At 37.1% G+C, this 24956-nt stretch overlaps 1 pseudogene; it reads left to right on the top strand.

Moving 5' to 3' along the window:
* Positions 1-23600: 23600 nt before the first annotated feature.
* On the top strand, positions 23601-24149 carry LOC114375341 (annotated as a pseudogene).
* The last annotated feature ends 807 nt before the right edge of the window (positions 24150-24956 follow it).

The following is a 24956-nucleotide window of genomic DNA, read 5'->3' as shown; positions in this document are numbered from 1 at the left end:
TACAATTGTTTGTAAAAGAATTAAGCATCATGAATTAAAAATAGAGGTATATTCTATTGTAATAAAAGAAACAGTAAACGTGAACAATTGAGTGTGAAAACAAATAAGTTAAAGCGTTGGATCCTTCCATCGAGATACTTGATGCAATTAGGGTTTTCTCTATTTGAAATTATTCTTGTGTTCTATGTTGAGGACAAAAATACCAACACCGATGTCTCGTGAGTTTGGACTAATTTAAACTAAGCTTCGTTCGCAGATGTCTCTTGTTGAACTTAGCCTAATTAAACAGCATTATAAGCACAACATAATAAAAACTAGAACCTTGCACACTATGTCTAACACTACAGTTATCTAGCCCTGCTCTATCAAGTTCCAAGGAAATAATACATTTGTCAATGCTAAAGTTCCTAACAGCACACACCAATGGGTGATCAAACCACAAGCATGCATACAATAAGCTTAGATAGAAACATTGAACACATGAAAATAACCTCAAATAGATAATAAAAATATTTACATCAAGTACTCAGTAGAAATTCCCAACAAAGGATTTTAGCCATCCATTACAAGGGAGCAGCTTTCACAAATAGGAGAAGGGTTTAAGAGAAAATACCAGATTACAAAGCAGTGGGGATGTCTCCTCCACCTCTAAGAACCTAGAAAATAAATCTAAAACCTAGAATCTACCTAAAAGTTAGGACATTTGCCTCCTTGCTTAGCTTTTCCTTTTTTCTTTGCACATAATTCACAGTCAATTCAGACCTATTTCACATCATCACGCTCTTTCTTTTTTTCTGCACAAATCAAGCTTAAAATGGGCTTTTTGACTTCGAAGGCGCGCTTAGCGCCATTCTCGCACTTAGCGCGTGTTAGTGATATTTGGCTTAGCGCCAATCTTGCGCTTAGCGCAGAAGAGACAACCGCCTCGCTTAGCGAGCTGCATACGCACTAAGCGTGTGTTGGTGTGAAAGAACTCTCTTTAGGCTTATCCTTATGCACTAAGCCACTGCTGTCTCGCTTAGCGGTTTGGTCTCACTAAGCACATGGTTCAGGCTTAGCAAGATAACACTTTTTGAACCTTCATAATTTTCTCCTTTTTACCTGAAATTGAAGTGAAATTTACATTAAATTCAATAGGATGGCTTCTACTGAGCATAAATAAAAAATAAACTAGAAATATTTACAATCCTACAAAAAATTAACCATAAATTGGGAGATTTATTTACATTTTGGAAACTTTTCTATTCGAAAAATTAGTCGTAAAAGATGACTAACAAATACTTCGACAACATATCATAGAGATGAATGACTAGGGCATACTTATGTTATGCATGGAAAATGTAATTATGAGACTGACATGAGATGCCCGAAGAACCATCATTTCCTAGTTAACCATGCATTAGGTACCATGTTCACATGATTTTCAATCTTTTTTAAGAGAAATGAGTGGATAATCCCGACATGGTTGATTTATAGCCATCATTATGGTACCCAACACATGTAACTAAGAATGCGGTGTAAACTTTCATGACTTCTTTTTTTTCTTTTTTTTTGTTTTTGTTTTTGTTTTTGCATAGGAAAATGCAAGGTGTGAGGAACTATGCATAAGTTAACATAATATGCGAACGATGAAAATAGAATGTATGCAGTTGGCATGCTAAATGAAGATGCATGATAATTCAATGATTTATGCAAATGCAATGCATGAATATGATAAATGAAAAATGCAGGAATGATATGTCCATCACAATGCTATAAAGAGATGCATGATGCGACCAAGGAACAAGCCAAAGTAAGTTTTCTATGTGCCCCCCTAATTTAGGAACCTAATGGACAGGATCCAAAAGTCCCCTTCTAGTGACAACTCCCAAGGGTGGTTTTGTGTATCTTTACTGGATTCTAGAGATATCATCCTCTTAGGTAATATTAGCGACAATGCATCACTAAAAGAGGAAAACTCTAGATGAGGCTTCACTGTTATCAAGCGAGTCGAAGACCCAGCATGACCACAAATTGGCCTCCTTTTCCTTATGGCTCACATAGACCCAGGCATAGGGCATAATATCTCTATGTATGTGTGAGGTGTAGGTGCCATGTGTGCGTATAAAAATATTTCTAACTATGAATGTAATCGATAGACAAACTCACACCAAACACAACAACATAGCAAAGGTTATATACAAATATGGACAAAACAAAAGATAAAAGGGAAAAGGGAACATAAATAAAGAATAAGTCACAATAAAAACATTGAACACTAATTGAATGCCCTAACTCTCTAATGGTCCAAAGTGCAGAAACCAACTGTCGCAACCTACCCTTTCGGCGGGGGTGCGAAAAGGCCATTATAGTAGGCCAAAGTGCTTGTCTCCAAGGGAGAAAATGAGTGGAGTCGCCACCAACCTTTATTTGAGGAAAACATTAGCAAACCCAAAAAGGATGAAGGTTTGCAGATTTTGAAAGCGAGGGTTCGGGAGTTGTTTATGCACGGGGAAGGTATTAGCACCCCACATGCCCGTTACAAGGGACGACAACCTTTAATCGAGTGTGCGAAACATGACTTCAAAATTATGTATTTCCCTTTTTTATATTTTTTTGTATTTTCCCTTTTATATTTTTTTATGTATTTTCCCTTTTTATATTCTTAATTTTTTTGGGGTTGACAAGGGTGTTGCCCTCGCTCCTACGTATCCTCAAGTGCGATGAGGAAATTAGACCTACATAGTTCTTTAAGTCTGAAAGTTTGTTTGTTAAATTGATTTTTATCTTTTTGAAAGATTGATTTTAGTTGCGAACAAAAAGGTCGTTAAAGGCGTTGGACCTTGAAACGACGTTTGAAAAGTGGAGAGAATCGTTAAGGTATTGGACCTTGAAACGATCTTCTCAAGTTTGAAAAGCAGAGAGAATCGTTAAGGCGTTGGACCTTGAAATGGTCTCAAGCAATATTTGATGAAAAGAAATTAGTTATGAGTTGGTTTTATCTTGGTTTTTTTCTTATTAATCTTCAATCTTTTTTATATATAACTTATGGCACAAACGATCAGTTGAAACTTTATTTTACCAGGATAAACTGAGATTATGACACAAACGATCGGTTGGAATCGCTTTATATGAAGAAATGAGGTTATTGATAGGAGGAGAAGGAGACGAAGATGCACAAAACAATAAAGAGGACCCCTAAGGGTCTATGAATCCTGTTCAAATCCTTAAAGACAAGCACTAACCGGATGAAGAATGAAGAACGAACGAAGAACAATTACAGCCGCGATTCGGCAGCAATTTAGCTTCTTTTTCACTTCCTTCTTTTTTTCTCTTCTTTTTCTCCAATCCTTCACCCCTAGACCTCTAGACCTCTCTCTCCCTCTCTCAGCCCCTCTTCACGCCTATTTATAGTAAAACAAGGCATTTGGGACAAAGGCAGCTTGCCCAGGCGAGCTGTTTACTTCATTCTGAAGCAACCTTGCTCGCCTAGGCGATTTGAGCTCGCCCAGGCGAGCTGGTTACTCCCCATGAAGTTATCTTGGTGGCCCATGTGAGCTAGAGGCTAGCTTGGGTGAGCCAAGGGTCTGAAAAAGCCTTATAATGCCCTTTTGCCCTCCCCTTTAGGTATTTTTGTGTTATTTTCAAAACATTGAAAAACCTTTCGTATTGCGTGGAACTGGTGTCAAGCAGCTCAATTCAGCTAGCAAGAATAAAAAATTTAGCAAAGGACAGTCCCCGGACGAAATTAGGGTATGACACTATGCACCCCACTACATACCTTTGACCGGACGAGGAATCAACGAAGATGGATAGGACTCAGTACAAAGCAATGATTGGTTCACTGCTCTATCTCATTGTGTTCAAGCCTAATATCATGTTCAGTGTTTGTCTATGTGCAAGATTTCAAAAAGAACCAAGGGAAGTTCATCTAACTATAGTAAAAAAAAATTCATATATCTAATTGAAACTCTTAACCTTAGTCTTATGTTTAAAGAAAGAGAAAGTTTCAGACTCATAAGTTTTTGTGATGCGAACTATGCTAGTGATAAAGTTGAAAGAAGAACAAGTGGAAGTTGTCACTTTATAGGTGGCAACTTATTAACTTGGATATGCAAGAACCAAGGCTCAACTACATTGTCCACTACTGAAGTAGAATATATGTCAACAGCCAGTTGTTGTGCTCAACTTCTCTTGATAAAGAACCAACTTGAAAAACTACATTGTCTATAAGAGTAAAATTCCCATCTTTTGTGATAATAGAGCTGCTATAACTCTTTCAAAAAATCCGAATGTAGAGAAAAACATATAGAAATTAAACATAATTTTTTAAGAGATCATGTTCAAAATGGGATAATGGACTTACAATTCATACCCACTGATGATTAGCTTGCTGATATGTTTACCAAACCATTAACTAAAGAAAGGTTGATTATGTTAAGATGTCAACATGGAATGATCTCTGTTAATGATCAAATTAATCTTTATATGTAACCCACTATTGCATCCAAGTATATATCGTCCATTGTACTTGAACACACACTTACAAAATTCAATATATGAATGACATATCATGCATTTTATTCTTATTTATAAAATGCGACGTTTTCATAACGAAACATTTAATGCTTTATGCTGAGTCGGTTTTGGAATATGGGCCTAATGATTGTTTTTGAAAATGCCAAAAAGCCCACTATAAAATCTTATTAAGTCGAAACTCTTGGCATAATGCTCTATTTGAAACACTTTAACTTCTTCTCTGAGAATTCAAACCCTAGCTGTCAACTATCTACAATGGCCTATGCAAACACCCACATTATTGAGACTATCCCAACCATGGAAATCAACACAATCCACATAGACAATGAGCCATCCATTCATGTAAAACACTTTTACGACATTCAAGAACTAAAAAAATTCAGTCTAAACCGCAATGAGACTTTGTTGTTCTGTGGTGCCAGACACTTTTTCAATGAACCACAAACCATATACCATGAACTTATTAGAACCTTCTGGAGACATGTGGATTTTGACAACAAGCAGACTATAGCATCCAAGGTTTTGGGAGTGAAGGTGGTGTTGTCCTACGACACTATTGCTAAGGCAATAGGACATCTGCATGAGGGCAGTACTTATGAAGAAGGCTGGGAGAAGAACTACGACTCCCATCTCACAAGAGCTCTCTACTGAGAGAATGTTGACAAGGCTCATGATTAGAAAATGATTGTGTACAACTTGATGTGGGAGAAAGCAAAAATATGGGCCAATATTATGAATAAGAGTGTTCTTCACAAAACAATGTTGTCTGACCTCCACAAGTTCATATAATTTTACTTGATTGAGAACCTCCTTTTTAACCTTCCATACACCATATACATGAACTTGTTGATGAACCTAAAGGGCTTAGGTCGTATAGATGACATCTACTATGCAACCCTCATCATTATGCTCCTATGGGATCAAGGGGTGTGACCAAGACTCTAAGCACACTCTAATAGCCAAGGGCTCAATTGTTTCTAAACAACAAAAGTTTAGCAAGACTAACCGAAAAGCTATGAAGGTTGCCTTAGAACAAAGTCTTAAAGGAGGCTCCTTTGGTGGACCTAGATGCTATCAATAAGAGGAAACAGAAGAGGCTAGCCAAGGCCATTGCCGATGAAGACTAAGGTCTGAACAACTTTGGTATTTCAAGAAACATTTAGAAGATCATGTTTGAGCAACATAAAATAAAGAAGACCAAAAATAATCTCAAAAGGATGAAGAAGAAGAAGAGCTTCTTGCTAGGGAGCATAGAACAAAAAGAAGACAGTTGCGTCCGCCCATGAGCATCCAGCAGCCATGAGCTCAATCCCACAAAGGTTGAAAGACCTAAGTGAGACTAATGAAGATGATGAAGGACTAGTTCAAGTGGACCTGCAAAAGAGGAAAGTTTCTGCTCTAGTTGACCCTGCACCAAAAAAGGCTAAGAAAGTCCAACCAATCTCTGAACCATAGATGTCTGTTATCCCCTCTGTTATTCCAAGACATATCAAGACAAGGGCAACCAAGGCCAACCCAAAGATTGATGACAAAGAATTGGCATTTTCATTTATTGGAAACAAGGAGGATCCAACCTATGCATCATCAAATAGTGAGTCCACAAATGACACTCTTATCTTTCCCCTCCAAGGGAACCCTTAACCAATGCTCAAAGGTTTCCTCTAGCATTCATTAACAGTAATCCTTCATCTGAGACCCCTTATTTTGAGTTTTCATCTTCTGAACCTATGGCAAGGGAAACCATAATTTTCCAAGCACCATTTAGATGAAAAATGATTATGAGCACACTCCATCTAAGGCCTTTAAGGATCTATCACCAGATACCATAGTTCATCTTCCTCCTCCACAATGGACTTGTATAGTGTAGCCCAACTTTGTCAAGATATCCCCTCACTGGCTCAAACTCAACAATGAGTTAGACCATCAACAAAGTTGACCCCTACCTAACCATGGCGTAGTCTATAGAAGTTGAAGGTTAAAAAGAGCTCTCAAAGCAGTATCTCTTGAGATCTATTAGCAAAACACCGAAGGGACCCTTCATAAGAAGTGGAACCTCCAAAGATAAAGTTTTAGAAGAAGATGCACCTATGGACGCTTATTACCAAAATCTTACCAATGCATCTGGCTTATCTCAATCTTTTCCAAGAAGATCACTTATCCCTTGGAAAATTGCATGAATAGATGGAAGCAACAATGTTGAGCACTGCTATGTCATTCAAGTGTTATGTCCTATTAGGAAGTACCACTTTGATGATTCTTGCATCTGCTTCACCAAGGATGCTGATAGCTACTCCTTCATTCAGCGTCTTCTCAAACTTCCCACTATTTAGTATAAAGAAACATATAATTTGCAAAAGATGACTAAATATTATATGATAGCTCATGTGACTTAGCTCCATGAAGCTCAGCAGAGAAAAAAGGATGAAGAAGAAGTTGTCGCTATTAATGTGAATGATATTGTTGCCTCCATCTAGGCTAAAGCATCTGCTAAAGCTATGGATGACACCATTGTACATGGGCCCATCATTGATCTTACGAACACTGGTTTCATGGATGAAACTTCTGAGGCATCCAATGCAACTATGGCTGATGAAGTTGAACACCATGTTCAAGACCCTACGTTCAAGCAGTCTACAACTTCAAATGATGTTACTTCTTGAGATAAAGGTGAACATAATGTTGTTATAGTTTATTCTACCAATTTCGGCCCCACTCCTCAATTCTATACATAATCAAGCACTGTCACTTGTGATCAAGTACAAGATATGATTGGCCATGCCAGGGAGACTTTCATCAAACACCAACAAGAGAATAAGCAATTTGGGCTCTCTATGTAGAATGTCATTACCACCTAGTTCTCCAACCTTGGAGCTATACTACTTCAAAACATTTAACACGCTCAAATGTCTATGCTTGAAGTTGTTGTTACACATGCACTAGGACCTCAACCACCATATGCTCCACCACTACCCTTATCCCCTATTCAACCACCTCCTCCATCTTTACCACCACCTTCTCAATATCCACCACCATCGTCTACTCAGGAATGACAATGAAGTCCTTCAATATTTCTATCTACCAACCCATTTTTTCTTATACCAAAAGGGGGAGAAATAGGAATTTTGATTGTAATTGGAAAAGGCTAACTATTTTATTTTAATAAAAGTGGTCTTGGAGTATTTTCATATATGTTCTCTCTTTAGTTATTATTATTTTGCTACTACATTTATCATATATAATATATCTGTCATTTTCATGTCATGATAGAACTTGGGGGGAGTATAATTGCATTACATTCTTATCTTTCTCAAAACTCTGATTATCTTTATAAATCCAAATTTATATTTTTTGTCATCATAAAAAAGGGGGAGATCGTTAGGTCTGGAAAACCACTTGTCTCATCCACCTTTGATCTTGGTGTATAACAAAAAGTATAAATTATTAATATTCTAATGAATTTTAACAAGTGGACAGGATCCTTATGTTAAAGGAATGTACAACATTCAGTATCATCCATAACCGTAGAAAGAATGCTTTATTTTTTGAACTAGCATCCAACATGCTATATCTAGTGAGCGTCCATCCTTTTGTAAATCAGTATAACACATTATCTTAAGGAAAACTTGCGCGTCTAGTCACAATGACTATGTATGACAAGAGAGGCCATCTCTTATTTTTGAATTCAAAATCTATTTGCCTCTTTTATTTTTGAATTGTTGGCATTTGAATTTAGGAAAAGGACAATATAGAAGAGTATAAAAGGTTTTCATAGAATATTCCCTTAAAGATCACTTTCACTATGGACAAAAAGCACATGGCATTGTTTGTCTATGGATTATTCTTCCCCATTCAGAGCATGAATCATTGTCTTATTCTTTAGCGTGAGACAATGGTCCTCTTAAGGAATCGACATTGATCTCGTAACGGATTCTTCACTAAAGTCTATAAAAGGCCATCTCCATTGAGGAAGCAACTGATGGAAAAGAAAGCAAGAAAGCAAGAAAATATGTGAAGCCAAACTGTCCTAAAATCACTAGACGACTAATACACAATTTTCATTAGTTTATTCTTTGCGAAGCAAAGTTATTTTATGTTTGTGCTTAAGTGTATATTCACTCATTGAGTGTTAAAAATACTTGTATTCATTCAAACATTTGTTTGTGAAAGCTAGAAGTGGCTTAGTATTAAACAATACTTGGTTCTTAGATTCAGGGAGAGTCTAAGGTACTAGAAATGGTGTTTAAGAATAGTCGTGAAGCAAGGAGTGGAAGGTTAGAATACTTGTTTCGTAATCAAGTTTTAACTAGTGGAACTAATGTGTCATTATTTTCTCCTATTTTTTAACCCTTTTTGTCACCATTTTAATTACTGATTAGCCTTAATTGTCAAATTAATTATGCAGTTTTATCATTTGGGCCTATTTGACTAATTTTGTGTTTTTAATTTTATTTCAGGAGAATTATAAGCAATTGGGCTTGAATCCGGAATTGGGCTTGGACTTGAAGAGAGCAGACAATTTTATTTTATCAAATCATATCTTATCTTATCCAGATTTTATTTCATCTAGATTTTAGTTCATCCAATCTTATCTTATCTTGTCCAGATTATATTTTATTTATGGGCTTGGACTTAAAACAGATTTGTAAGCTTTGGGGCTGAGAACCTATATAACAGCCCCAGGGTTTTAGTTTAGAGAGAGTTTTGGAGAGGAGAATAATTCTAGGATTTTAGAATTCCAGTTTTTATTGTTTATGCGCACTGTTCACGTAGAATAAAATTCCAATTGCAATTTCGTTTTCTATTGATTAATGGAAGGCTAAGTCTCCAACGTTGTTTTCTCTTGAGGATCAAGCACAACTCTCTTTGAGGTTTTGTTATTACTATTGAATTCTGATCAGCTTTTCCTCTTCACCAATTACTCTGTATTTGTTGCTATTAATCCATGCATGATTAGTGCCTGATTAATTGTCTCTGCGCTTAATTTACGTTGATGCTTAATGATCAGTTTCGTTCATGATTAATTGGTGTATGTGTTGCTTAATCACATAATGACAACCTTATGTTAATTTTCGCTTAGTAATTTAATTTAGGGTTAGATTAAGTGGTTGAACTGATTAAGGATAAATTCTCGTAACCTAGGATAAGAGACTTGTTTGTGAATTAAGGTGAAACAACATGTTTTAATTCTGTTATTTTCTAATTCAAATTTGCTTGCTGTTTAATTTACAAAAACAAACACCCCCCCAATTCATTACTATTTTCTTACTATCTGTTATGAACGTTTGGTTGACCATTGCTCATTGGGAGACGACCTAGGATCACTTCCTAGATACTGCATTTTTTTAATGTTCATTTAATTTGGGTACGGCCCCGATTAAAGTTGGCATCGTTGCCGGGGAGTAGTGGGCCAAAGGTTCATAATAGTGTTTAGTTGTTTTGAGTCTAGCTCTGGTTTTTAGTGTGTGAGTGTGTGTTGTTTTGTTTTGTGTAGTGTTCTATTTCGCATTTCAGTCACGTCCCCTGTTTAGCACTTCCCTGTTTTAGTTGCTCACAAAATTGCAACTGATTTTGTGTAATGTTGTGTAATGCTGATTTTTTTGTGTAATGTTATGAACAATGTTTAGCGACTGAACTAGCGACTGATTTTGCAATTAAATTGACAATTTTTGTTTTGATAGTTAGAGTTTTTATTTTTGGCTGATGTTTTGTGTGGTAGTTTCTTTTGATCCATATTTTGTGTGAAAAATACTAGAAGCACTTGGTGTGGCTGAATTGGAGAGAGACAAAAATTTGGGAACTTGTTTTTAGCAAAACTTAAAACGGTCATAACTTTTGTTCCGGGTATCAGAATGACTATTATTATATATGAATTTGGGGTAGAAGAAAATTTCCCATGCCATGGAAATTGACTGGAGGTCTGTTGCCATTTAAAACTTGAAAAATCAACCGTTTACTAAGTTTTTTTTAGTGTTATTGTCTTATTTTTCTAAACTTTCCTTATGCAGTTTTCATATTGTCTGAAATTTTTTGTGCTATCTTTTCATGATTTTAGGGTGTTCCTTACAAAATTTCAGCTCATTTGGATATCGTTTGACTATAGTTGTGGCTTTACCCCCTTGTTAGGTGCTTGTTGAGAAACACATTATTTGCTGCATATAATGCATGACTAGGGGCGATCCAAGTGATTTACAACCCTTTGATCCTGAAATAGATAGAACATTTCATAGATTAGTTAGGCATAGTGTGCATCCTGATCATTCTGTGCATTTTGAGCATTTTGAGTATTCTATTGCTGATGATTCTGAATATTCTGATTTTGAGCATTCAACTACTAATTTTCATACTGAGAACATGGCTCAACCTCCACCTCGTGAGAGGACTCTTAGGGAAATGGCTGCACCTGATTTCACTTATGAAAGCTTGTGCATTCAATATCCTGATGAGGGTGTTCCATATGTTCTCAAGACTGGACTAATACATTTGTTGCCCAAGTTTCATGGTCTTGTAGGTGAAGATCCTCATAAGCATCTTAAGGAGTTCCATATTGTTTGTTCCACCGTGAAGCCCCCTGATGTCCAAGAAGATCATATCTTTCTAAAGGCTTTTCCTCATTCTCTGGAGGGAGTGGCAAAAGATTGGCTATACTACCTTGCTACCAGGTCCATTTTCAGCTGGGATGACTTTAAGAGGGTGTTCTTGGAGAAATTCTTCCCTGCATCTAGGACCACTGCCATCAGAAAAGACATTTCAGGCATCAGGCAACTTAGTGGAGAGAGCTTGTATGAGTACTAGGAAAGATTCAAGAAATTGTGTGCAAGTTGTCCTCACCACCAGATTTCTGAGCAACTCCTTCTGCAATATTTCTATGAGGGACTTAGCAACATAGAGAGGAGTATGATTGATGCTTACAGTGGTGGAGCCCTTGGTGATATGACTCCTGCTGAAGCTAGGAATTTGATTGAGAAGATGGCTTCTAACTCCCAACAATTCAGTGCAGGAAATGATGCTATTGACCTTAGAGGAGTCCATGAGGTGGCCACAGATTCATCTTCATCTACTGAAAATAAAAAGCTTGACGGAAAACTTGATGCCTTGGTCAACCTAGTAACTCAGCTTGCCATGAATCAGAAATCTGCACCTGTTGCAAGAGTCTGTGGTCTATGTTCTTCTGCAGATCACCATACAGATCTTTGTTCTTCTTTGCAGCAATCTAGAGTCAATGAGCAACCTAAAGCTTATGCTGCAAACATTTATAATAGACCTCCTCAGCAGCAAAACTAACAACAGCAGAATAATTATGACCTTTCGAGCAAGAGATATAATCCAGGTTGGAGGAATCATCCAAATTTGAGATGGACAAGTCCTCCACAACAACAACAGTCTGTCCCTCCTTTCCAGAATGCTGCTGGTCCAAGCAAGCCATATGTTCCTCCTCCAATGCAGCAACAACAGCAACAACAACAACAAAGGCAACAACCAACTGAGGCCCCTCCTCAACCTTCCTTAGAAGAGTTAGTGAGGCAAATGACCATCCAGAATATACAATTTCAGCAAGAGACAAGAGCCTTCATTCAGAGTCTGACAAATCAGATGGGGCAGATGGCTACTCAGTTGAATCAAGATCAGTCCCAAAATTCTGTCAAATTGCCTTCACAGACTGTGCAAAATCCAAAAAATGTGACTGCCATCACCTTGAGGTCTGGCAACCAAATTCAAGTGCCTCCACCAGTAGCAGCACCTGCACCTGAACCTGTCAAGCTTCATTCTACACCTGAAAAAGAAAATGAGATAGTTTCACAAAACAGGAAGCTTCCTGATCAGAGAGCTAACAAAAATTTTCATGCAGGTGGACATTTTTCTAGTAATTCTAAGTTGTAGCAGCCTCCTATCCCTCTTCCATTCCCACCTAAAGCAATTCCAAACAAAAAGATGGAAGAAGTGGAAAGGGAGATCTTGGAGACCTTCAGGAAAGTAGAGGTGAACATACCACTGCTAGATGCCATCAAGCAGATTCCAAGATATGCCAAGTTTCTAAAGGAGTTGTGCAACCACAAAAGGAAGCTCAAAGGCAATGAAAGGATTAGCATAAGCAGAAATGTGTAAGCATTGATAGGTAAATATGTTCCTCACATTCCTGAGAAATGTAAGGATCCAGGTACTTTCTGCATACCTTGCATTATTGGGAACAATAAATTTGAGAATGTCATGCTAGATTTAGGAGCATCAGTTAGTGTCATGCCTCTGTCCTTTTTCAATTCTTTATCTCTTGGACCTTTGCAATCTACAGATGTGGTGATTCATTTGGCAAATAGAAGTGTGGCTTACCCTGCAGGTTTCATAGAGGATGTGTTGGTTCGGGTTGGTGAACTTATTTTTCCTGTTGATTTTTATGTTCTTAATATGGAAGAGGGATTTTCCCATGGTTCAGTTCCAATTATTTTAGGTAGGCCATTTATGAAAATAGCCCAAACCAATATAGATGTTTATGCTGACACATTGTCTATGGAATTTGGTGATATTGTTGTTTATTTTAACATTCTTGATGCCATGAAACATCCATTTGAGGATCATTCTATTTTTCGTATTGAGATAATTGATCAGATTGTTGATGATTATATGTTTGATTTTGATTATGTTCTTCATGGTAGGAAACATCCATTTTTATCTGATCTGCATACTTGTCATTCCTTATACATTGAATCTGAATATGAGTTTGAATTTGATCCTATATCTGATTTTTATGCTGAGAGTGAATTTGAATTTGAGTCTGGTTTCGATTTTCTGGGTGTTGTGCCTCTTGATGTTGATTTTTTAGAGTCAGAATGCACTAACCATGTTGTAGGAAGTATATACACTTCTGACTTGCTTTATGAGGTACAGGCTGAGGAACCTTCTTCTTCTCCTACCCTGGTTCCTCCCACTGTTCTACCACCACCCACACCAGAGTTGAAGCCCTTACCAGCAACCCTCAAGTATGCTTACTTGGAGGACAAGGAAAAATTTCCAGCGATCATCTCTGCCTCCCTTGCTCCTTAGCAAGATGAAAAGTTGTTGCTAGTGCTCAAGAAGCACAAGAAAGCCATTGGATGGACTTTAGCAGACATTCCTGGTATTAGCCCATCTACCTGCATGCATAGGATACTTTTAGAGGATGGAGCTATGCCAGTGAGGCAGCCACAACGGCGACTCAACCCCGTTATTCTAGATGTGGTGAAAAAGGAAGTGACCAAGCTCTTACAAGCTGGAATCATCTACCCCATTTCTGACAGCCAGTGGGTGAGTCCAGTCCAAGTGGTTCCTAAGAAGACGGGCCTCACAGTGATCAAGAATGAGAAGGATGATGAGCTTATCCCCACAAGAGTGCAGAACAGTTGGCGAGTCTGCATTGATTATATGAGGCTGAATCAGGTGACCAGAAAAAATCATTTCCCCCTGCCATTCATTAATCAAATGCTTGAGCACTTGGCAGGTAAGTCTCATTACTGTTTTCTTGATGGTTTTTTTGGTTATTTACAAATTCATATTGCACCTAAGGATCAAGAAAATAACACATTCACCTGTCCCTTTGGTACTTTTGCCTATAGGAGGATGCCCTTTGGCCTATGCAACGCCCCTGGTACCTTCCAGGGGTGTATGCTTAGCATTTTCAGTGATTTTTTAGAGATTTCCATAGAGGTGTTTATGGATCCTCTTTTGATGCATGTTTGGATAGTCTAGATAGAGTTCTTAATAGGTGCATTGAAACTAACCTTGTGTTGAATTTTGAAAAATGTCACTTCATGGTAGAACAAGGTATAGTTTTAGGGCATATCATTTCCAGTAGGGGCATAGAGGTAGTATAACACCCTGATATATACATCTATATATTATTAGTAATTATGTTTGATGTTTGATTATTTGTTGCATTATTTTTATCCGTAATTATTTTTAAGGAGGTTAATTTAGTTAATAGAGGGGTGTGGATAGATAAGGATCTAGCTTCTCAAAGAAGCCTCTTGAGAAAGCTTCTCAAAGAAGCCACGAGGAAGCTTCTGGAGGAAGCCTCTTAATGAAGCTTCTTGAGGAAGCTACATGAAGTTGTCTCGGTAAAAACATTGCCCATCCTTCGTTAACCATTGGATCTTCTCGAAATTTGGTCTGCAGCTTCACAAGACACTTTTCCACGATCTGACCATTGGGATGTTTGAGAAAATCTCTAAAGTGTGCTCGAAGCTTCCGTTCCCGAGAGCATTTCTTATTTAAGCATTTCAGCCTTTGCTTTCGTGTAGCTTAGGAAAAATGCCATTTCTTCTCCTTTCTTTCTTCTAAAGCCATTTCTAACGTCCCAAGCACTTTCTCCATCACCCATAGCCACCATTAGCCACCACAAACCATTGTTGTTCTCCATTGAAACGCCACACCGAGAGAAACCCTTCAACCGAAGCGGAATCTTCCAACTTGGCTTACGGTTTCGGTAGAGAACGAAACCCTAATATGACCTTTCGTTTTCTTTCGAGGTAACCATGGTTCTACACTTGTTTCTTGTTAGTTTCATCTTATCTTTGCATCTTTTCTGACTTTGGAACCGCCGTTGCATGTCTTATGCTTCCTTTGAAAAACCTTAGAGAAAGAGACTTTGTAAACGTTATCCTTTCATGAAATGCATGTTATTTTTGTAACCTACACTGAACCCCTGTCACATTGGCGTGGTTGGAATTTCCAAATGATGTTCCTTTGTAAAACCCGAAATGCTCTCAGCTCTTTCATGTAGTGATGTGGGTGTTTGACCCAGAGCACTGTTACTAGCTTTGTTTTCTGTTATCCATACTAAGTCTCCTTCGTTTTCGCATGGTAGAGGCTTGCGTGGAATCGACGAGCAAGGACGAAAAGGAATCTTCAAGTGATGCGACAAGGAATCCGCGGGATAGCTCACGATAGGTAAGGGGAGTTTATTATAAAATTTACCGTTTTAACACCATAGTTAGGGTCAGGGAACCTAGCTATGAGGATATCTGCCTGTCCCTATTGCATGCTGATTTTTCTTCAAAGAAAATTACGTTTTAACTAATGGGATGCGATATATATATATATATATATATATATATATATATATATATATATATATATATATATATATATATATATATGTGTGTGTGTGTGTGTGTGTGTGTGTGTGTGTGTGTGTGTGTGTGCGAAATGCGATTTGTTGTTGATGTCGCTATTAAGGATTTTAATTGATATGTGATGATAATGATAATTATGATGATATTGATTTGAGATGACGTTGTTAATAAAGACCATGTCAACATGAATTGTTATTATTGATGAATATGTGAATATGAAATGAGGTTGTTGTTGTTGTTGATAACGTCATTGAGATGAGATGATATTTATGTTGTGAATGACATGGAAATGGAATCTTGATTGATGTTGGAAATGCATTGGCATGTGCATGTTGTGTATGTTCGTGGGGGGCACTGTGCACTGACCTTCCAGGGTCTTTGGCACTAGCTTTTGGCCACATTCATACGTTGGATGTTGTGTATGATCATGGGGGGCACTGTGCATTGACCTTCCAGGGTCTTTGGCACTAGCTTTTGGCCACGATCATACGTCATATGGAGTGTATGTCATGGGGGGTAGAGTGCACTAACCTTGTCGAATGGCCCAGACGTGGGTAACTAGCGTGGTTAGAGAATCTAAGCATTTCTGAGGGGATGCTTAGGCGCTTTAATTGGTCCATGGTCTTTGGCACTTACTTTTGGTCGTGATCATTGCTCATGCAACACAGGAAATAGAGTAATTGTGGCCAAGTGTACTTTGTACTAGGGGACTTGTCACCTGGTAGGGAACACCTTTGGGCTCCCAGGCTGATCACCTATGGGAGGGGGGCTGTTACGTGCACAACCGGGTGGTCTCGACAAACTCAGCACAGTTCCCTAAGTGAGAGTGTCATGAGGACACGCTTAGGCTATTTCCTGAGATTTGGTTGTTGTTGGTACGTACCACATTGCATCTGAGTTTTGAGTCAGGTGCATCCATCATTCTGTGCAGTCTTGATTGGGTCCATGGATGGATGATGAGTAATTGTTGGATGTGGATGATGAATATTTGTTGGATATGAGTGTTGAATAATGATTGTTGTGTATGCTCATCATGTTTGCCTATGTTCCTTGCTAATTGTGGTTATTTGGAATTGGTATTGGTTCTTTTTATAATGAACTCACCCTTGTAATTTTGTATAGTGTGGTTGATACCTGTGATGATCACGAACCTTGTTCATGGGAGCAGAATGACAGTGGCAGGGTGCAGGGAGTAAGATTCTGGTGAGGAGCTGCCGAGCTGACGTGATGACGTTGGCGTTATTTTGGGAGAGAGTTGTGTTTTGTAATCAACTCCTCTGTAGTTGGTTTTTAAGTTTTATTTTGTTGAGTTAAAGATGTAAAACTGGGATTTTAATTATATCTATAAACATATTTAATTTTCATTATGCGTATGACATGTACCGAATTATTGTTTCTATGTAATTATGCATATTCACTTAAGTAATGACGTGTTGTTGGATGAATTTAAGTTGTGACAAAATCACTTCTATTTTCATAAGCAAAAATTAAGGGAGATCTTTTTATAAAAATTGAAATTATCGAATATTAGAGTGTGGATACCGTAGTGACGAGGCGGGTCGTTACAGGTAGACCCTGCACAAATAGCTGTTATTTCACAATTGCCTTACCCCTCTTGTGTGCGAGAGGTTCGTTCTTTTCTTGGTCATGCAGGGTTTTATAGGCGCTTTATCAAGGATTTTAGCAAAGTGGCCCTTCCACTATCCAATCTACTGCAAAAGGAGGAGGAGTTTGATTTTGATGACCGGTGCAAAGAGGCTTTTGATTGCCTCAAGCGTGCGGTGACTACAACCCCTATCATTCAGGCACCTGATTGGACAGCCCCATTTGAGCTAATGTATGACGCATCCAATTACGCATTGGGGGTTGTCCTTGCTCAAAAGATTGACAAGCTGTCTCGGGTGATCTACTACACTTCCAAAACTTTGGATGTTGCTCAAGCAAATTACACTACCATAGAGAAGGAGCTATTAGCGATAGTTTTTGCTCTTGAGAAGTTGCGTTCATATTTACTTGGTACTCGTGTTATTGTTTATACTGACCATGCAGCTCTGAAGTACCTGTTAAAGAAGGCTAAATCAAAGCCTCGATTGATCAGGTGGATGCTTTGGCTCTAAGAGTTTGATTTGGAGATCCGTGATCAGAGTGCTGCACAGAATCTCGTGGCTGACCACCTGAGTAGGATTGAGCGTGTGTCTGAGGACTCACCCATTCTGGATGATTTTCCGGATGACCATTTGTACATTTTGTATAATATTTCTGATTCCTTCCCCACTCCTTGGTTTGCGAATATTGTGAATTATTTGGTTGTTTCTGTTTTTCCTCCCTTAGCATCTAAAGCTCAAAATGATAAAATTAAGAGCGATGCTAAGCATTATATTTGGGATGACCCCTATTTGTGGAAGTTGTGCAGTGACCATGTTATTAGGAGATGCATTTCAGACCATGAGATTGACTCAGTCCTGCAATTCTGTAATTCTTTCGCACCAAGTGGCCATCTTGGCATACAGAGGACAGCTCACAAGGTGCTTGATTGCGGTTTCTATTGGCCCACCATCTTCAAGGATGCGTGGAGAATCTGTAGCACTTGTGAGCCTTGTCAGAGAGCAGGCGGCTCACTATCATGGAGATAACAAATGCCTCAACAACCCATGTTGTTCTGTGAGGTGTTTGATGTCTGGGGTATAGATTTTATGGGGCCTTTCCCTGTCTCTTTTGGTTTTGTTTATATTCTCCTTGCTATTGATTATGTTTCAAAATGGGTGAAAGCCAAACCCACCAAAACTAATGATGCTAAGGTTGTTGTGGATTTTGTTAGATCTAATATGTTTTGCAGGTTTGGAGTCCCTAGAGCCATCGTTAGTGATCAAGGCACCCATTTTTGCAACAGATCCATGTATGCCTTGCTCAAAAAGTATGGGGTCGTGCACAGAATTTCCATACCTTACCACCCCCAAACTAATGGGCAGGTTGAGATTTCAAACAGGGAGATAAAAAGGATCTTGGAAAAGATTGTGCAGCCAAACAGAAAGGATTGGAGCACTAGGCTGGATGATGCTCTTGGGGTGCATAGGATTGCCTACAAAGCACCCATAGGAATGTCTCCTTATCGGGTTGTCTTTGGCAAGGCATGTCATCTTCCTGTAGAGATAGAGCACAAGGCCTACAGGGCTGTAAAGACCTGCAACTTCTCTATTGATCAGGCTGGAGAGGAAAGGAAGTTGCAACTAAGTGAGCTAGATGGGATATGTTTAAAAGCCTATGAGAATTCCAAATTCTACAAGGAGAAGACCAAGAAGTTCCATGACTGCTTGATAGCTAAGAAAGACTTTGTGGTTGGACAGAAAGTTTTATTGTATAACTCAAGGCTCGGACTCATGAGTGGTAATTTGAGGTCAAAGTGGATTGGTCCTTTTGTGGTAACTAATGTTTTTCCTTATGGTACAATTGAGATCAAAAGTGAATCCACAGATAAGAGCTTCAAGGTCAATGGACACCAGCTGAAACCATTCCTCACAAATCCCTCCTTAGTAGATGTAATGGTAGAGGAGACCTCCTTACTTCACCCTACTTCTCTTCCACCATGACTTAGGGAGTTTTCTTTTTCTGTCTCCTTCTTTACTTTTATTGCACTTGTCCAAATTTATTGATTGTTTTGATTGCTCTTGATCGTGATTGTGCTACATTGAGGACAATGTGTTGTTTAAGTGTGAGGGGGGGGGGGAGATTGTTCTTTAATTTTGTTGATTTTGTTGGGTATTCTAGATTAATGTTGTTGGGTTTTCTAGTTTTTTTTTTAGGTTTTCTAGGTTAATTTTGTTATTTTGGTTTTATGTACAACATTGCATGTTTCTCTTTGAATTATAGGTTATGTACAGGTAATGAGTAATTGTTTTTGAAATAGGAGTTTCTTGGCATTTTGTGAATTGAAATCCTTGTTTTTCTCTACATGTCAAGTTAGTTTTGAAGGTTCGAATTGAAAGTGATAGATTTACCCTTGGTGAGAATTTGAGCCATCATCATCTATTTTATTCGGTGTGTTTTGCCCCATTGATTACTTGCTCAATAGCCTTGGCTTGACTCTTGTTGATACTTCTTGCTTCACATGCATGTTGGGAGATGATTTAGGCATTTTGTTCTCATAAGCCTCTAGCCAAATGAGCCTACCTTGAATTAACTCCTTTGATAGTCCCTTTGAGCCTATGTTCCCCTTTCTTTGTTTTGAAGCTCATTACAAGCCTTAAGTGAAAAACCATGATCTCACCCTACCCTTAAGGAATTTTGGAGCTTTGGAATTGTTTTGGGAATAAGTGTGGGGGGGGTATGTTTCATTGGATGATATGTTTTTGTTGGCCATGCTTGATGTATATACATATATTGCCTAATTGTTGCTTTATTTTTCAATTTCTTTCAATTGCTACTGTTCACGTTTAAAAAAATGAAAAAAAAAACAGAAAAAGAAAATGAAAAAAAAAAACAGAAAAAAAAGGAATGAAGTTGAATAAATGAGGTCTTGGTTTGAAGACTTGGATTGGTTTGAGGACTTGGTTGATTTTATTTTGGGTTTACTTTTTATGCTTAATTTTTAATTTTGGATTTGGGGTTTACTATTTTTTCTTACTTCATTCCCACTTATTCCCCATTGCTCCTCTATTCCTTTGGGTTTTAGCTACTTATCCCATACTTTCCTCTACCTTATCCTTGGCCCCATTACAACCTTAAAAGACCTTTTGATCCTTATATGCATGTGTTTGTGATGTGGTTGTCAATTTTAGAGTCTTGCCAAGTTTATGTGGTGTTTGTTTTCATGGGTGCTCTGAGAGTAAACAGTAGCCTAGACACTTGAGAGATAGAGTGCATATCTTATGAGGCTTTATCACTTTTCATTCTTAAGTTGATTGACTATCTTGCCATGTTTGAGATGCTTGGATGATTTTCATGACAGTCTTGATTCTTTAACTCTCTACGTGTTGGATGTTGCCCATTCCTTTCATTCCTTGAGATTCATTGAGAAATATGTAATTGTTTTTGTGTTTGTTTGTTTCTCTTAAATGTCTCTGGATTTGTTCATTGCTTTGCTTTTTGATTTTGCCCAAGAGTGCAAAAGGCTAAGTGTGGGGGGATTTGATGTGTCATTATTTTCTCCTATTTCTTAACCCTTTTTGTCACCGTTTTAATTACTGATTAGCCTTAATTGTCAAATTAATTATGCAGTTTTATCATTTGGGCCTATTTGACTAATTTTGTGTTTTTAATTTTATTTCAGGAGAATTATAACCAAGTGGGCTTGAATCCGGAATTGGGCTTGGACTTGAAGAGAGCAGACAATTTTATTTTATCAAATCTTATTCAGATTTTATTTCATCCAATCTTATCTTATCTTGTCCAGATTTTATTTTATTTATGGGCTTGGACTTAAAATAGATTTGTAAGCTTTGGGGCTGAGAACCTATATAACTGCACCAAGGTTTTAGTTTAGAGAGAGTTTTGGAGAGGATAATAATTCTAGGATTTTAGAATTCCAGTTTTTACTGTTTATGCGCACTGTTCACGTAGAATAAAATTCCAATTGCAATTTCGTTTTCTACTGATTAATGGAAGGCTAAGTCTCCAACGTTGTTTTCTCTTGAGGATGAAGCACAACTCTCTTTGAGGTTTTGTTATTACTATTGAATTCTGATCAGTTTTTCCTCTCCAATTACTCTGTATTTGTTGCTATTAATCCATGCATGCTTAGTGCTTGATTAATTGTCTCTGCGCTTAATTTACATTCATGCTTAATGATCAGTTTCGTTCATGATTAATTGGTGTATGTGTTGCTTAATCACATATTAACAGCCTTATGTTAATTTTTGCTTAGTAATTTAATTTAGGGTTGGATTAAGTGGTTGAACTGATTAAGGACAAATTCTCGTAACCTAGGATAAGAGACTTGCTTGTGAATCAAGGGGAAACAATATGTTTTAATTTTGTTATTTTCTAATTCAAATTTGATTGCTGTTTAATTTACAAAAATAAACACACACCCCCAATTCGTTACTGTTTTCTTACTATCTGTTATGAACGTTTGGTTTACCATTGCTCGTTGGGAGATGACCTAGGATCACTTCCTAGATACTGCATTTTTTTTAATGTTTATTTGATTCGGGTACGGCCCCGATCAGGAACCCTTTACAGTGTGTAAAGGAGAACTGGACGTAGCTCAAGTTGAGTGAACTAGTACAAACCAAATGTTTCTACTTATCTCCATAGCGGTTTACTAAGCATTCTTATAACACTCCCTATCACCTTTTTTTAACACCAAGTGTTTATTTAAAAAACTGTTACAATATCTCTCCTAAATCTGTCACAAAACGACCATATTGATCTTCATTAAATATCTACTTTATCCTTATTAGATGACCTTTTTAATACATTACTATCTATATTATCTTTCATATTGCAAAAAATTACACACTATTCAACCCCCCCCCCCTTTTGGTGTGTTTCTTGCTATTTCAACTATGTTGTAATTTCACAAAATAAACTAGTTTAAAGAAAGATAGTTTATGAGAATAAGGAGTGGTAGAATTAAATCCGCCAATGAAAATAATAATTCAACAAGATTGACAAATCATTGATCAATGATTAATAATAACAACAATGGAGACACAAACACGATAGGGGTACAAGTTAGTATTATAGCAACTATAGCCCTTATAACGAGTGCGTCCAATGAGACAACATCGATGATTGCACCGAATGCCATTTCTTCGATTCCACCATTGAATGGGAAAACATATGGGGCAGCTCAATAATAACATGAATTGGCTAATTAATGATCAACAATATCCCCAATATATAAATCATGTAGTCAAACAAGTTTTAAACAACATGGTTTCGAAATAGGTTATATGGATCAACCTTATTTCATATCCACATTTCCTGATGTTGTACTTCAAATAGAAATTCCCTAGAGGCTATAAAATTCCTAAGTTTTCTAAATTATCTAGGAAAATTGGAGAATCAACAACTCACCATATAGCTATGTATCATATGGAATATCAAGATATTGCTGCAAATAGGTATCTTAGGATAGAATATTTCCCTAGTTCTCTCACAAAGAATGCAATCACTTGGTTCACAACTTAACCTCCTAATTTGATTTATGACTAGCCTTAATTGGAAAGAATGTTCCATGAACATAGGAGAAATAAAAGTAAGCTTGATTGTTTTGATGAATGTGAAAAGATACAATATGGAGTCCATTGATGATTATCTTAATAGGTTTAGACAATTGAAAGCTAGGTGTTTCACCTAGATACCAGAACATGAATTAGTTCGAATGGCTATTGCGGGTATCAAGTTTTTGATTAGAAAGTGGTTACTATATCAACAAATCAAAGATATAGCTTAGTTAGCTGATAAAATTCAAAGAATAGAAAAATCAAAATTTGAGAAAGAAAGGAACAAGAAATTTTATAAGTTCCCAAAGAAAGATAAAGTGTCATTTGCCGATGTAAATTACAATAACACTATAGACAAGTTAGAAATGATCCAGGATTATGATGTTCTATTTGAAGGAAGTGAAATAAATCTAGCAAAATTAAAACCAGGACCTCCATATACCTGTAATTGTTGAGATCTGGTGAAGTAAAAGATAAGATGTCAAATAGGATTTATAGTTTCAATGTCTTTAAAGCTGATAAGATCTTTGACATTCTACTTAATACTACCAGAAAATATCCTTTTAAGATTGTCATTGTAACATTGGTTTTATCAAAATTGATGTTAATAAAAGCATGGTGGCATATTTGTAAATAAATTGAGTTCATTAACATCATTTTTCAAAAACCGATATTAATATGTTTGATGTGTGTTTACATTGATTTTTATAAATACCGATGTGTTTTTCCCAAATTAAAAACCCAGTCTGTTTCACTCTCTTATTTCCATGCTCACTCTCACCACTCTCAATCCAACCTCTAAAATCCCAAAACAATGGTTCCTAAATCCTTGACACCCACTCGCAATGCTGCTCACCGTCCCCTTATCTTTGAACTCTGCAGCGACATCGTATATGTCGTTCCAATTTCTTGGCATTGCACTCCTCTCAATGCTAAGCCTAGTTTCATTGTGAGAGCTAACTTCAATGTCAAAGGTTATGGTGAAGCCACAGAGGATGTTCCTTCAGATGATGTTGATGAAGTTTCAAAAGGCAAAGGAGAACAAGTTTTGGATTCTGAAGCTCCGAAATCACCCAGAAAACCCTAAGTCAAGCTCAGAGATGTTATGGGGGTAATTAGTGGAAGCTTAAAATAATAAGCTTAAGTGTTTTTAGTTACTAATTAGGTTTCCACACTCTGCATTCACTCTTTCTATGCATGTTTGTATTGTATGTGAGAATGTGTAAGGAAAAATAAAAGATGGATGAAGTGTAAAATGCATGATGTTCTTGATGCAGATACTGAATCAGATGGCAATTAAGGCCTCTAAGAAGCAAAGGCCAACTCTAGACATATTAGGACTGGGGATATTGTCAAAATCTAATTGACATTTTTTTTTATTAATTAAAAGAAGAATGTTGAAGTGAGTGAATACTTAACATTTATACTTATTGGAACTGAAGTCCCTCATTAGATGTGAAAAAGGAAAGAGTATACATTAGCATTTTCAAATATTTAGATTACTTCACCAATGCATGCATTATGTTATTAATGGTGTTGGTGCGTTTAAAATATGCAACTGTGTACCTTTTGAAAGTACAAATTGTTAGGACATTAGTTGAGGAGGCACTAGCCAATACTGGCTGAAAGTAATCAATCTTGTTCTACACTCCATATAAAAGTATGAAAAGGCTCAGTTCATCTCAAGTGATTATTCAAAATTGGATTCTGGAGGGTTATATAATAAGATCAATCTCTTTTTTTATGTGATTTACCACCTTCCCAAGATATTCAAAATTCAGGAAATAAAGAATTCAAATGGTGGGAAATGGTAATCGAAAAACAATATCAGTCTGAACATGAAATTTAACAAATTCTCCTCCCTCAAAATAATGGAGTATGAGATTGAGATAAACATATATGTTTCAATGTGTGACCTACATTCATGTTGGTTGTAGATGAACATTTTCCTTGCTTCTATAGTTTTATGCATAATGTTTGTCTTAAGTCTATATATTGTATAAAAAGAGTATACGAAATTATCATTTGGAAGATCTAAATGTATTTATTCAAGAAATTACCCAGTGGTTCACTTTATTAAATTACCAATTGATGTTTAAGGCCACGCTAATTTTCCATATGTAGTCTTTACCATATTTTTCTTGTGAGCTAGTTTTCTTATATGATGCTT

The sequence above is a fragment of the Glycine soja genome, chromosome 2 (assembly GCF_004193775.1).
Source record: "Glycine soja cultivar W05 chromosome 2, ASM419377v2, whole genome shotgun sequence".
Taxonomy (NCBI): domain Eukaryota; kingdom Viridiplantae; phylum Streptophyta; class Magnoliopsida; order Fabales; family Fabaceae; genus Glycine; species Glycine soja.
The sequence above is the reverse complement of the archived record's forward strand: the minus strand, read 5'-3'. Positions and strand labels throughout refer to the sequence as shown.